The sequence below is a fragment of the Nematostella vectensis genome, chromosome 4 (genome assembly GCF_932526225.1).
Source record: "Nematostella vectensis chromosome 4, jaNemVect1.1, whole genome shotgun sequence".
NCBI lineage: Eukaryota > Metazoa > Cnidaria > Anthozoa > Actiniaria > Edwardsiidae > Nematostella > Nematostella vectensis.
Window position 1 is genome coordinate 16,132,091 of NC_064037.1, and position 7,632 is coordinate 16,139,722.

Sequence of the window (7,632 nt, forward strand, 5' to 3'; positions counted from 1 at the left end):
CTATCGTAAAAGTGGCAGGGGTAGGGGGGGGGAGGGGATGGGATGGGATGGGAGGGGGGATGGAGGAGGCACAATAAAATTCAAAGACGAAATTCTGGTATTGAAGATCATTAGTATGCGGTTCCATCGGAGCTCGTGCTTCTACTTTGCAAGTTCTTATACAATTATAGGGAATGAGCAAATGGAGAAAAAACGGGTCAAACACGCACACGGACGAACACACACACACACACCCTGCGCACATAACGACACGCACACAGTGCGCACATAGCGACACGCACACAGTGGGTACATAACCACACGCACACAGTGGGCACATAACGACACGCACACAGTAGGCACATAACCACACGCACACAGTGGACACATAACGACACGCACACAGTAGGCACATAACGACAGGCACACAGTGGGCACATAACGACACGCACACAGTAGGCACATAACGACAGGCACACAGTGGGCACATAACCACACGCACACAGTGGACACATAACGACACGCAGACAGTGGGCACATAACGACACGCACACAGTGGACACATAACGACACGCACACAGTAGGCACATAACGACACGCACACAGTGGGCACATAACGACACGCACACAGTAGGCACATAACGACACGCACACAGTAGGCACATAACGACAGGCACACAGTGAGAACATAACCACACGCACACAGTGAGAACATAACGACACGCACACAGTGGGCACATAACGACACGCACACAGTAGGCACATAACGACACGCACACAGTAGACACATAACGACACGCACACAGTAGGCACATAACGACACGCACACAGTAGGCACATAACGACACGCACACAGTGGGCACATAACCACACGCACACAGTGAGAACATAACGACACGCACACAGTGGGCACATAAAGACACGCACACAGTAGGCACATAACGACAGGCACACAGTAGCCATATAACGACACGCACACAGTGGGCACATAACCACACGCACACAGTGGGCACATAACGACACGCACAAAGTGGGAACATAACGACACGCACACAGTGGGCACATAACGACAGGCACACAGTAGGCACATAACGACACGCACACAGTGGACACATAACGACACGCACACAGTGGGCACATAACGACACGCACACAGTGGGCACAAAACGACAGGCACACAGTAGGCACATAACGACAGGCACACAGTAGCCACATAACCACACGCACACAGTAGGCACATAACCACACGCACACAGTGGGCACATAACGACACGCACACAGTGGGCACATAACGACACGGACACAGTAGGCACATAACGACACGCACACAGTAGGCACATAACGACACGCACACAGTGGGCACATAACGACACGCACACAGTGGGCACATAACGACACGCACACAGTAGGCACATAACGACACGCACACAGTGAGAACATAACGACACGCACACAGTAGGCACATAACGACACGCACACAGTAGGCACATAACGACACGCACACAGTGAGAACATAACGACAGGCACACAGTGGGCACATAACGACAGGCACACAGTGGGCACATAACCACACGCACACAGTGGGCACATAACGACACGCACACAGTGGGCACATAACGACAGGCACACAGTAGGCACATAACGACACGCACACAGTAGGCACATAACGACACGCACACAGTAGGCACATAACGACAAGCACACAGTAGCCACATAACCACACACACACAGTAGGCACATAACGACACGCACACAGTGGGCACATAACGACACGCACACAGTGGGCACATAACGACACGCACACAGTGGGCACATAACGACACGCACACAGTAGGCACATAACGACACGCACACAGTAGGCACATAACCACACGCACACAGTGGGCACATAACCACACGCACACAGTAGGCACATAACCACACGCACACAGTAGGCACATAACCACACGCACACAGTAGGCACATAACGACACGCACACAGTGGGCACATAACCACACGCACACAGTAGGCACATAACCACACGCACACAGTAGCCACATAACCACACGCACACAGTGGGCACATAACCACACGCACACAGTGGGCACATAACGACACGCACACAGTAGGCACATAACCACACGCACACAGTGGGCACATAACGACACGCACACAGTGGGCACATAACGACACGCACACAGTGGGCACATAACGACACGCACACAGTGGGCACATAACGACACGCACACAGTAGGCACATAACGACACGCACACAGTGGGCACATAACGACAGGCACACAGTAGGCACATAACCACACGCACACAGTGGGCACATAACGACACGCACACAGTAGGCACATAACCACACGCACACAGTAGGCACATAACGACACGCACACAGTGGGCACATAACGACACGCACACAGTGGGCACATAACGACACGCACACAGTGGGCACATAACGACAGGCACACAGTAGGCACATAACCACACGCACACAGTGGGCACATAACGACACGCACACAGTAGGCACATAACGACACGCACACAGTGGGCACATAACGACAGGCACACAGTAGGCACATAACCACACGCACACAGTGGGCACATAACGACACGCACACAGTAGGCACATAACCACACGCACACAGTGGGCACGCACACAGTAGGCACATAACGACAGGCACACAGTAGGCACATAACCACACGCACACAGTGGGCATATAACGACACGCACACAGTGGGCACATAACGACACGTACACAGTAGCCACATAACCACACGCACACAGTAGGCACATAACCACACGCACACAGTGGGCACATAACCACACGCACACAGTGGGCACATAACGACACGCACACAGTGGGCACATAACCACACGCACACAGTGGGCACATAACCACACGCACACAGTGGGCACATAACGACACGCACACAGTAGGCACATAACCACACGCACACAGTGGGCACATAACCACACGCACACAGTAGGCACATAACCACACGCACACAGTGGGCACATAACCACACGCACACAGTGGGCACATAACGACACGCACACAGTAGCCACATAACGACAGGCACACAGTAGGCACATAACGACACGCACACAGTGGGCACATAAAGACACGCACACAGTAGGCACATAACGACACGCACACAGTGGGCACATAACGACACGCACACAGTGGACACATAACGACACGCGCACAGTGGGCACATAACGACAGGCACACAGTGGGCACATAACGACACGCACACAGTGGGCACATAACGACACGCACACAGTGGGCACATAACCACACGCACACAGTAGGCACATAAGCACACGCACACAGTGGGCACATAACGACACGCACACAGTGGGCACATAACGACACGCACACAGTGGGCACATAACCACACGCACACAGTAGGCACATAACGACAGGCACACAGTGGGCACATAACCACACGCACACAGTAGGCACATAACCACACGCACACAGTGGGCACATAACCACACGCACACAGTGGTCACATAACCACACGCACACAGTGGTCACATAACCACACGCACACAGTGGTCACATAACGACACGCATACAGTGGGCACATAACCACACGCACACAGTAGGCACATAACGACACGCACACAGTAGCCACATAACCACACGCACACAGTAGGCACATAACGACACGCACACAGTGGGCACATAACGACAGGCACACAGTAGGCACATAACGACACGCACACAGTAGGCACATAATGGCACGCACACAGTGGGCACATAACGACAGGCACACAGTGGGCACATAACGACACGCACACAGTGGGCACATAACGACACGCACACAGTGGGCACATAACCACACGCACACAGTAGGCACATAACGACAGGCACACAGTGGGCACATAACCACACGCACACAGTAAGCATATAACGACACGTACACAGTGGGCACATAACGACACGCACACAGTAGCCACATAACCACACGCACACAGTAGGCACATAACCACACGCACACAGTGGGCACATAACGACACGCACACAGTGGGCACATAACGACACGCACACAGTGGGCACATAACCACACGCACACAGTGGGCACATAACGACACGCACACAGTAGGCACATAACGACACGCACACAGTAGGCACATAACGACACGCACACAGTAGCCACATAACGACACGCACACAGTAGCCACATAACGACACGCACACAGTAGGCACATAACAACAGGCACACAGTAGGCACATAACGACACGCACACAGTAGGCACATAACCACACGCACACAGTGGGCACATAACGACACGCACACAGTGGACACATAACCACACGCACACAGTGGGCACATAACCACACGCACACAGTGGGCACATAACGACACGCACACAGTGGGCACAGATAGACACGCACAGTGGGCACATAACGACACGCACACAGTGAGCACATAACGACACGCACAGTGGGCACATAACGACACGCACACAGTGGGCACATAACGACACACACACAGTAGGCACATAACGACACGCACACAGTAGGCACATAACGACACGCACACAGTGGGCACAGATAGACACTCACAGTGGGCACATAACCACACGCACACAGTGGGCACATAACGACACGCACACAGTGGGCACATAACCACACGCACACAGTGGGCACATAACGACAGGCACACAGTAGGCACATAACCACACGCACACAGTAGGCACATAACGACAGGCACACAGTGGGCACATAACGACACGCACACAGTGGGCACATAACGACAGGCACACAGTGGGCACATAACGACACGCACACAGTGGGCACATAACGACACGCACACAGTAGGCACATAACGACAGGCACACAGTAGGCACATAACGACACGCACACAGTGGGCACATAACGACACGCACACAGTGGGCACATAACGACACGCACACAGTGGACACATAACGACACGCACACAGTAGGCACATAACCACACGCACACAGTGGGCACATAACCACACGCACACAGTGGGCACATAACGACACGCACACAGTAGGCACATAACCACACGCACACAGTGGGCACATAACCACACGCACACAGTGGGCACATAACGACACGCACACAGTGGGCACATAACGACACGCACACAGTGGACACATAACGACACGCACACAGTAGGCACATAACCACACGCACACAGTGGGCACATAACCACACGCACACAGTGGGCACATAACGACACGCACACAGTGGGCACATAACCACACGCACACAGTGGGCACATAACCACACGCACACAGTGGGCACATAACGACACGCACACAGTAGGCACATAACCACACGCACACAGTGGGCACATAACCACACGCACACAGTAGGCACATAACCACACGCACACAGTGGGCACATAACCACACGCACACAGTGGGCACATAACGACACGCACACAGTAGCCATATAACGACAGGCACACAGTAGGCACATAACGACACGCACACAGTGGGCACATAAAGACACGCACACAGTAGGCACATAACGACACGCACACAGTGAGCACATAACGACACGCACACAGTGGACACATAACGACACGCGCACAGTGGGCACATAACGACAGACACACAGTGGGCACATAACGACACGCACACAGTGGGCACATAACGACACGCACACAGTGGGCACATAACCACACGCACACAGTAGGCACATAACCACACGCACACAGTGGGCACATAACGACACGCACACAGTGGGCACATAACGACACGCACACAGTGGGCACATAACCACACGCACACAGTAGGCACATAACGACACACACACAGTAGCCACATAACCACACGCACACAGTAGGCACATAACCACACGCACACAGTGGGCACATAACGACACGCACACAGTGGGCACATAACGACACGCACACAGTGGGCACATAACCACACGCACACAGTGGGCACATAACGACACGCACACAGTAGGCACATAACGACACGCACACAGTAGGCACATAACGACACGCACACAGTAGCCACATAACGACACGCACACAGTAGCCACATAACGACACGCACACAGTAGGCACATAACAACAGGCACACAGTAGGCACATAACGACACGCACACAGTAGGCACATAACCACACGCACACAGTGGGCACATAACGACACGCACACAGTGGACACATAACCACACGCACACAGTGGGCACATAACCACACGCACACAGTGGGCACATAACGACACGCACACAGTGGGCACAGATAGACACGCACAGTGGGCACATAACGACACGCACACAGTGAGCACATAACGACACGCACAGTGGGCACATAACGACACGCACACAGTGGGCACATAACGACACACACACAGTAGGCACATAACAACACGCACACAGTAGGCACATAACGACACGCACACAGTGGGCACAGATAGACACGCACAGTGGGCACATAACCACACGCACACAGTGGGCACATAACGACACGCACACAGTGGGCACATAACCACACGCACACAGTGGGCACATAACGACAGGCACACAGTAGGCACATAACCACACGCACACAGTAGGCACATAACGACAGGCACACAGTGGGCACATAACGACACGCACACAGTGGGCACATAACGACAGGCACACAGTGGGCACATAACGACACGCACACAGTGGGCACATAACGACACGCACACAGTAGGCACATAACGACAGGCACACAGTAGGCACATAACGACACGCACACAGTGGGCACATAACGACACGCACACAGTGGGCACATAACGACACGCACACAGTGGACACATAACGACACGCACACAGTAGGCACATAACCACACGCACACAGTGGGCACATAACCACACGCACACAGTGGGCACATAACCACACGCACACAGTGGGCACATAACCACACGCACACAGTAGGCACATAACCACACGCACACAGTGGGCACATAACCACACGCACACAGTGGGCACATAACCACACGCACACAGTAGCCATATAACGACAGGCACACAGTAGGCACATAACGACACGCACACAGTGGGCACATAAAGACACGCACACAGTAGGCACATAACGACACGCACACAGTGGGCACATAACGACACGCACACAGTGGACACATAACGACACGCGCACAGTGGGCACATAACGACAGGCACACAGTGGGCACATAACGACACGCACACAGTGGGCACATAACGACACGCACACAGTGGGCACATAACCACACGCACACAGTAGGCACATAACCACACGCACACAGTGGGCACATAACGACACGCACACAGTGGGCACATAACGACACGCACACAGTGGGCACATAACCACACGCACACAGTAGGCACATAACGACAGGCACACAGTGGGCACATAACCACACGCACACAGTAGGCACATAACCACACGCACACAGTGGGCATATAACGACACGCACACAGTGGGCACATAACGACACGCACACAGTAGGCACATAACGACACGCACACAGTGGGCACATAACCACACGCACACAGTGGGCACATAACGACACGCACACAGTGGGCACATAACGACACGCACACAGTGGGCACATAACCACACGCACACAGTAGGCACATAACGACAGGCACACAGTGGGCACATAACCACACGCACACAGTAGGCACATAACCACACGCACACAGTGGGCATATAACGACACGC